Here is an 8817-nt window from a genome sequence, read left to right on the forward strand (position 1 = left end):
TTGAATGCCCATCAACTGGGGGGGGGGTGTGGCCACCTCAAATACTGGGGGTAGTGAAGGGACCTTTGCCCTTAGGCGTAGGCTCCTATGATGCCCACTGAACAGGCTGAGTTTGCCCTACGATGATTCCCCTTTTCCAGGCAGAAGTGGTAGATGCTTTTATATGTAACCCATCTAAGGGGCCATCTGGATTCATAGCAGAACCTGGCAAGAAGAGTAGGCCTTTATAAACCAGTCACCTATTATCCCTAAATGGGAGGTTGGGGGGTGGGCTGTGGTGAAAAGGGTTAAAGATAACCCTTTGATAATTTTTGCAGGTTTCAAGGGTGAGGTGAATAGCAGTTGAGGGAGCAGGGCAAAACCCTGGCATGTCCTCCGGTGTTGCTATCCCTACACTGCAGTTTGGGGGACAGGGTGGGGCAGAGCCCTGGAGGACCCAGCAATACCCTGTGTTTTATCCCTATTGTGCTTGGAGGGCAGGAGGGGCCCACAAGCAACCCAGGTCATGCTCTCTGCCTTGTCAAATGCAGGGAAGGGGCAAGATCAGGACTTTTTCCTGCTGGAACTCCCCGGAACTCAGTTCTGGCACCTCTCCAAGGCATAGCTGTCAACTTTTCCCTTTTCTTGCGAGGAATCCTATGCGGAATAAGGGAATTTCCCTTAAAAAACGGGAAACGTTGGCAGCTATGCTCCAAGGGGCACCATGGCCAATTCTAAGGGAACGAAGGACTGACCCTCTGGCAGCCCTGAGGCTGCGAACCTTCTGCGGAGGTGAGAGCGAAGAATTGGGATCAGGACCGGATCCAGAGCACCTCTGAAGGCAGCAGACCAGCTGAAGTGGCCCGCCTGGGTCGGGAGTGCAGAAGAGTGATGTACTTTCAGGGTGTGTTTGCGTGTGATGGTTTAACTAAAACCATGATTGCGTGTGAACTAGGAGCCAGTGGTTACTAGCTAAACAAGCCAACCTTGTGTGAATTAATATCTGTGCTATGGATTTGCTGTTATTGTTCTGTCTCTGCATGTAGATCCATCGTTTCACAAAGACTTGGATGGGTTGTAAGTTACAGGCACACACAGAGAAGATTGGTCAACAAAGAGAGAGGAGTAATGGGAAGAGCAGGTGGTGCTCAAAATAAATTAAAAAATCCCCATTTGCTTCCATCATTCTTGCTCTCTGCTTCCCTGTCAACCTCTCACCCATCCTTCTCCCGTTTAGCTAGGAGTCAGTGTGCCTTCTGAGCCAGGGCAGTTACACCTGCTGCCATGTTGGTTTCCGCAGTTTCCTCAGAATTTCTTCTGTGGAAACCAAGAGGGCAGCGGGCAGCCCTGGCATTTGCTCCACCATTCCCTGCCAGCTTATCAGGCAGCATTGGGAAGCGTGCCTTTCTTCTTATCTAAAAAGCACAGACAGTTTGGCAGCAGGTGTGCTGCTGAGCCTGCATGCTTGGCTGGAGCCAGTTTGGGTGATGCTTAGCTGAACAGAGAATCTATTGCTGCACAACATTTTGAAATGGGGAAAATAAACAAAAAGGAATCATTTCCTCAGAACATCTGGCAACTTGTGGTGGCGTTGGGAGAGTGCAGAATGATGACAGTGGCAAAGAAGAGGGGACAGTTGTGCACTGCCAATGGAGCACGGGCAGCTTTTTGCCCGGGTCCTCTCAGTCCTGCCACATGGCTCTTTTCAGTGCATAGATGTTGCAGTTTGATCAAAGAACAGAAATTAAAAGCATATCACAATGTATCTCTCATGTGAGTCTTTGAGTGCTCCAAGCACCTTTTAAAAATTCTGAGTATCGTGTACCTGTAAAGCAGAGCTTTCCAAACTTTTCATGTTGGCGACACATTTTTCTAGACGTGCACCATTTCACGTCACAGTAATTCAGAGCAAACCAGAGGTTAAACTGACCCCTTTCGAGCCCCGGGACTGCTCACATGACACACTACAACTGACACACTAACGTGTTGCGACACACAGTTTGGGAAGCTCTGCGGTAAAGTAAGAACTCTGCGAATGTAACATGGGCGTAGCCAGGATTTATTTTAGGGTGGCAGTCTTTATGTAGAGCTGAGAACTTTAGGTAGAACTGAGTTATCTGTAATGCCATTGATCAGTTAGTTAAGTATATTTATTTATTTATTTACTTGATTTGGGGGGGGGCAGTTGCTCTCCCCTGCACCCCCTGGCTACGCCCATGGTATGTAAGTGGATATTTTTCTCTGTTACTGCTGCTTCTTTCCTCCTTTAGCAATGCTCCTACTAAACAGTTACAGCAGGGGCTTCTGTAACTTTACTCGAAGGCCAGTTTATATTAGGGATTAGTACGGATTTTAAATGTTATTCTTGAGCAGTTCAAAAGCACGTCAAAGTGCAAGTAGATAAATAGGTACCGCTCCAGTGGGAAGGTAAACAGCGTTTCCGTGCGCTGCTCTGGTTTCGCCAGAAGTGGCTTAGTCATGCTGGACACATGAACCGGAAAAACTGCGGACAAACGTCGGCTCCCTCGGCCAGTAAAGTGAGATGAGCGCCGCAACCCCAGAGTCGTTCACGATTGGACTTAACTGTCAGGGGTCCGTTACCCTTTACCTTTAGCTTTTTAAGGTGTCAAGAAATAGTAGCCACTAATGCATTGGGTGCTCAGGTCCTGAGGATCCTGATACTATCCATTCTTTTCAGTAACTGATATCTTAACACTATTGCTCATCTTGCTCTTCCTGGTTTAAAGCTTTCTGTGTCACTGAAGCGGTCTTGTGTTTCACTGGCCTTGTCCTGGATTCATGTACTATGACACAATATTGCTGTGGAGTTTGTGCATAGTTCTTTCCTGACTTACCAGGTGCTTTGTTGCCATTAAGAGGCTTGTTGTTGTGTTGTCAAACTGAAAGAATAAGTGGGAGTAATCTTAGATTATCTGATGGAGAGAATTAATATACTGGAGTACAACATGCAATCTAGTATTTAGGGCAAAGGCAGACATAGCATTTTAAGAATGGCAGGGGAGGTTTGTTAGCACTTTCACTGCTTTGTGAATTCTTTAATAATATAGTATTTAAGATAAGGGACAAACATATATGCAAGCAAACACATTTGTGATTTAAAAATATTATCCACCTGATAAATTAAGAACATGACTGAAGCATTTAACTGGCTGGCATTCATTTGTTAATTTAAATAATGTATATGCCTCCTTTCCATAAAAATACTTTCAAGGTTGCCTAGAAATAAAAGCAATAAAAACCCCCAATGATGACTGTCAGGGAACTGCCATCGGAGAGACAGGTGGTGGACAGGCTCCAGGAGAATAGGAGAGAATCTGCAGCAGAAGAGGGAACCAGCAGGGGGAGTGCAGGAGTCACAGCGGAGGGGAGGCTCTGGGATGCTTCCAGTGAGAGTAGTGGAGAGGTAACGGGACCCCCGTTGGGAACTCCCACCCTTCGCCGGAAACTGTCACGCAGAGAGTCACGAAGGCGCATGTCCGTCAAACAGCTTTTATGTTGGCGTAAATTCCGTAGACGCCCACTGTCAGATTCTACCAGCGACTGACGGAGTCACGCTTTGGGGGCTCCGTTAGTGCATCGGTTTGGATGACCAGCCAAACCCCAGAGGGATCAAGCTTTACGCACAAGCAGCTCATTATCCCATCACAGCAATCTGACAGTCTTTGAAAGCAGCTTGTGCAAGCAGAAGGCATCATGAGCGAACCAGCCGGAACCGGAGGAGCAGGAGCTGGAGCTGGAGCAGGTCCAAGCCTGGAAGACAGGTACAGGGCGTTGGAGGTCCAGCTGGCGCTGCAAACGGCGAGGCTCGAGGAGAGGAGGGCTCAAGATGCGGATAAGGGGAAGACCACCCCACTTGCCAGACGGGTGCCTGGATTGGTGCAGAAATTTGGGGGGGATCCCCGGAGCTATCAAGCCTTTAGGACAGAGATGCAATATGCTCTCAATCTACTGTTTGATGACTTCCCCGACGAGAACTCTAGAGTGGCGTACGTGATTGGCCATCTAGAGGGAGGGGCGAGGGACTGGGTTCGGCCCCTGATGGCAGCCAATAATGAAATCTTAAAGGACACAATGAAGTTTTTTCGCGCCATGGACTTGATGTTTTCCAGCGAGATCGAGCAGGGAGTGGTGCGCAGGCAGTTAATGGCGTGTAAACAGGGGAACCGATCTGTACGTGAGTACTGGACTGAGTTCACCATGCTGATTCATAGACTTGGGTGGGACCTTGCTAGTGAACCTATTCAAATGCTGTTTGAAGAAGGTCTCTCTCCGGCAGTGAAAGATGAACTTTCCCGGGCGCCAAGGGCGGAGTCTATGGATCAGCTGACTAAATCAGCGCTGTCCATAGGGGCACGCCAGGAAGCTAGAGCTATGGAAAAGCGGGAAGGAAAGGGGGAACGTTGGAAGGACTTCCGCATTTCAGAGATTCCGGAGCAGCCTTTCCCGCCAGCAGAGCCGATAGAACTTGGAACAGCGCGCGCGCGCACAGTTTCAAACACCAGTGAAGGGCGGAAGAAGGAGGGAAAGAGCGGCAAAAGATGCTATCTCTGCCAACAGCCAGGTCACTTTGCCAGAGTCTGTCCGCAAAGGAAGGAATGGCAAGGGATGGTGGGAACTGTTGGGGGGAAGGAGGAAGAAGAAATCACGGAGCAAGTAAAAGCCAACGCCTGGTTGCCAACATCAGGGCACAGCAGCCAGGCCAGGGAGTAATGAATGTGCCCACGCCGGAACCTCCAAGACCAGCGCTTGTGATAGAGGTGTTGCTGGAACTGGCAAACGGACACCCACTGAAGATAAAAGCGCTATTGGATTCAGGTAGCTCATGTAATTTCATGAGCAAGGAGTTTGCAGCTGAACACCAGATACAGACTATCCCATTGAGTAAGCCTTTGCAGGTTACCACGATTGATGGGAGGGAGCTGTTGGGAGGAGAAGTGAGCCAACAGACTGTACCAATGATAATGAGGGTGGCACGACACACCGAACTGATAGCGTTTAACGTAGCCACCTTGGGAGGAGCTCCTATTATCTTGGGTATGAGCTGGCTGGCGCTACACGATCCGCTAGTAGGCTGGCATCAGAGAGTGGTTTCCTTTGGATCAGCACATTGCCTAGAACACTGCAAGGAGGGAGAGGCTCAGGCAGGCGCCAGGGCCACTCTAGCAGGGATGGAAGTGATGGACAAAGGGAGGGTGCCACCACAATACGCTGACTTGATTGACGTATTTAGCGAAAAAGAAGCAGATAAACTGCCCCCGCACAGACCCTTTGATTGTCAAATTACCTTACTCCCAGGAGCACAATTGCCAGTGGGCAAGCTGTATGCAATGTCAGACAGTGAGATGCAGGAGTTAAGGGAGTTCATTGACAAGAATCTCAAGCGAGGTTTCATCAGAGAGTCACGAGCGGTGGGGGGCAGCCCAGTGTTCTTTGTGGACAAAAAAAACACGGGCAAGCCCAGGCTTGTATGTGATTTCAGGGCCCTAAATGCAGTGTCAGAACCAGTGACTTTCCCTATGCCTAGAATTGATGACATTCTAACACGGGTGAGAAAAGGGAAAATTTTTACCAAGCTGGACCTTAGGGGGGCATATAACTTGATACGTGTGAGAAAGGGGGATGAGTGGAAGACCACTATGTTCACCCCCTTGGGGGCTTTTGAGTACCTCGTTATGCCTTTCGGATTACAAGCGGGCTCCGCCTGCTTTCAATCATTCATGAATCACGTCCTGGGGCCACTGCTCTACAAGAACTGCGTAGCGTTCTTAGATGACGTCCTGGTGTACTCAGACAATGAGGAGCAGCATGTGCGAGATGTAAGAGAGGTACTGAGCAAGCTGCGAGAAAACCGGCTGTGGGTGAAACTGGAGAAGTGTCAGTTTCATACCAAGGAGGTGGAATTCCTGGGGTACCGGTTGTCTGACAAGGGATTGGCCATGGATCCCAGCAAGGTTCAAGCGGTACTGGAATGGAAAACACCAAAGACCAAGAAGGACGTGTAAAGGTTCCTGGGCTTCGGAAACTTCTATAGGAAGTTCATCAAAAACTTTGCCCATTTAACAGCGCCCATCACGGATTGTCTTAGTAGCAAAAAGAAATTTGTTTGGACGGGAGAAGCGCAGCAAGCGTTCGAACGCTTAAAGCAGGCGTTTGCGTCGGAAGAGCAACTTTTGCACGTGGATCTACAACAACCAATGAGAGTGGAGACTGACGCGTCAGACCGAGTGGTGGGGGCAGTTCTTCGCCAGCCGGGAAAAGATACACCTGAATGGAGACCGTGTGCATTCTTCTCGCGGAAGTTGAACAAATCAGAGAGGAACTACACAGTGTACGACCGAGAACTGCTCGCCATTCATGAAGCATTCCGGAAATGGCGGCACTTGCTGATTGGGGCGCAGCACAAGGTTCAAGTCCGAACTGACCACAAAAATCTGGAATACTGGAGAACAGCCCGAGTGCTGAACCAGAGACAAGTGAGATGGGCCCAGGAGTTCTCCAAATTCCACTTTGAGATTCGTTACGTGCCCGGCTCCGAGAACGTGAGGGCGGACGCTCTTTCCAGGAAACCTGAGTACTTAGAGGGGGAGGGAGCGCCTGAGGCAAGGCATGTAATCCCTGAAGACCGCTGGGTGTGTGGGGCGGCATTGGTGGGGCAGAGGGAACTGATAGAGGGTACGGAGAACGATGAATACGCCCAAGAGAAACTCAGAGAGCTCCGGAGGACAGAGGAGAACACAGGGGGGTTCGAAGAAAAGAACGGGGCGTTGTATTACAAAGGGGCACTGTACATACCCAACGGGGAACTGAGGGGCAGAGTACTCAAGCAGTTGCATGACAGCCCCACAGCGGGACATTTTGGACAGCACAAAACCATGTGGTTGGTTACCAGGGAGTTTTGGTGGCCCAAGGTGAGGGAGGACGTACGGGAATATGTCAGGGGTTGCGACAGGTGCCAGCGAGCGAAAGGAGAGAGGGTGGCGCCAGCGGGGCTATTACAACCCTTACCCACGCCCGAAAGGCCATGGGAGGCAGTATCCATAGATTTTATGACGGACCTGCCAAAATCCAAAGGCAAAACAGCTGTCATGGTGGTGGTAGATCAATTAACCAAGATGTGTCATTTTATAGCTTGTTCACATGCAGTCACAGCGGAGGAAACCGCCAAGTTGTTTGTAGAACATATTTTCAAGTTGCATGGCGCCCCCTTGAGGGTTTTGAGCGACAGAGGGAAACAATTTACTTCCAGGTTCTGGAGGAAACTTATGAGCTTACTGCACGTAGAACTCAATTTCTCAACTGCCCGGCACCCAGAAACCAATGGGCAAGCGGAAAGGGCAAATGGGATTTTACAACAATACCTGAGGTGTTATGTAAAAGACAGAGAAAATGATTGGGTGGATAAGTTACCTCTAGCAGAATTTGCCTACAACAACGCGGAGAACGTGTCCACAGGGATGAGTCCCTTTCTGGCAAATTATGGGTGTCACCCCCGGGCATTCCCAGGAGAGGGAGGGGAAAGGTGGAGCGTGCCAGCGGCGGAATATTTTTTTGAAGAGATGGAGGCGATCCACCGTCAGCTTCAACTTAACTTAGAGAAAGCCAAGGAAGAATATAAGAAGCAAGCAGACAGAAATAGGAGGGAAGGTGAAACTATAAGGGTGGGGGACCGGGTGTGGTTGTCCACCCAAGGGCTACCGTTCAAGGGCGGGAGTAAGAAATTGAGGCCCAAAAGATTGGGACCCTTTGAGGTCATACAGCAGGTCAACCCAGTGGCATTCAAACTCAGGCTGCCCAGTCACATGAAATTACACCCAGTATTTCACAGGTCATTACTGTCGCCGTACCGAGAGGGACGTGAGTGGGGGGAGCGTGAGAGAGAGGCCACCCAAACGCCCGTGATAGAAGAGAGAGAGCGCGACATGAACGTGGCAGGAATCATTGATTCCAGGTGGAAGGGGAATCAGGTGGAATATCTGGTAGAATGGGAGGGGGAAGTAGAGTCGGAAAACACTTGGGTACCAGCAGAGGTAGTCAATGACGACGTTTTAATAGAAACATTTCATCAGCGTTTCCCAAGAAAACCGCAACCCGTGGCACGATTTAGAAGGGAACACTTGGGGACCACCGATGAGGAAGGAGAGTTTGAAGGGTTCCCAGAGTCAGGGGTGGGTGAAGAAGCCGACTCCGACGAAGAAGAGGAAGACGGGGAGAGAGACGGTACGCCGTGGCTAGAAGTGTTAGAATCCTCGGACGACGAGGAGAGTTCCTTCAGGGGCTTTCCGCCCTCACCGCCAGTGGGAGAGGAGGCGGGAGGGGGTGAAGGGGGCCCTGGGGGGGAGGTGGATGTCAGGGAACTGCCATCGGAGAGACAGGTGGTGGACAGGCTCCAGGAGAATAGGAGAGAATCTGCAGCAGAAGAGGGAACCAGCAGGGGGAGTGCAGGAGTCACAGCGGAGGGGAGGCTCTGGGATGCTTCCAGTGAGAGTAGTGGAGAGGTAACGGGACCCCCGTTGGGAACTCCCACCCTTCGCCGGAAACTGTCACGCAGAGAGTCACGAAGGCGCATGTCCGTCAAACAGCTTTTATGTTGGCGTAAATTCCGTAGACGCCCACTGTCAGATTCTACCAGTGACTGACGGAGTCACGCTTTGGGGGCTCCGTTAGTGCATCGGTTTGGATGACCAGCCAAACCCCAGAGGGATCAAGCTTTACGCACAAGCAGCTCATTATCCCATCACAATGACAATAAAGGCAGTATCAAACAGCTCATGCTTAGCTCTACAAAAATCACGACTTCTTTCTTGCCTCTTTCCCAAG

This window comes from Podarcis erhardii, assembly GCF_964252035.2.
Source record: "Podarcis erhardii genome assembly, chromosome: 6".
NCBI lineage: Eukaryota > Metazoa > Chordata > Lepidosauria > Squamata > Lacertidae > Podarcis > Podarcis erhardii.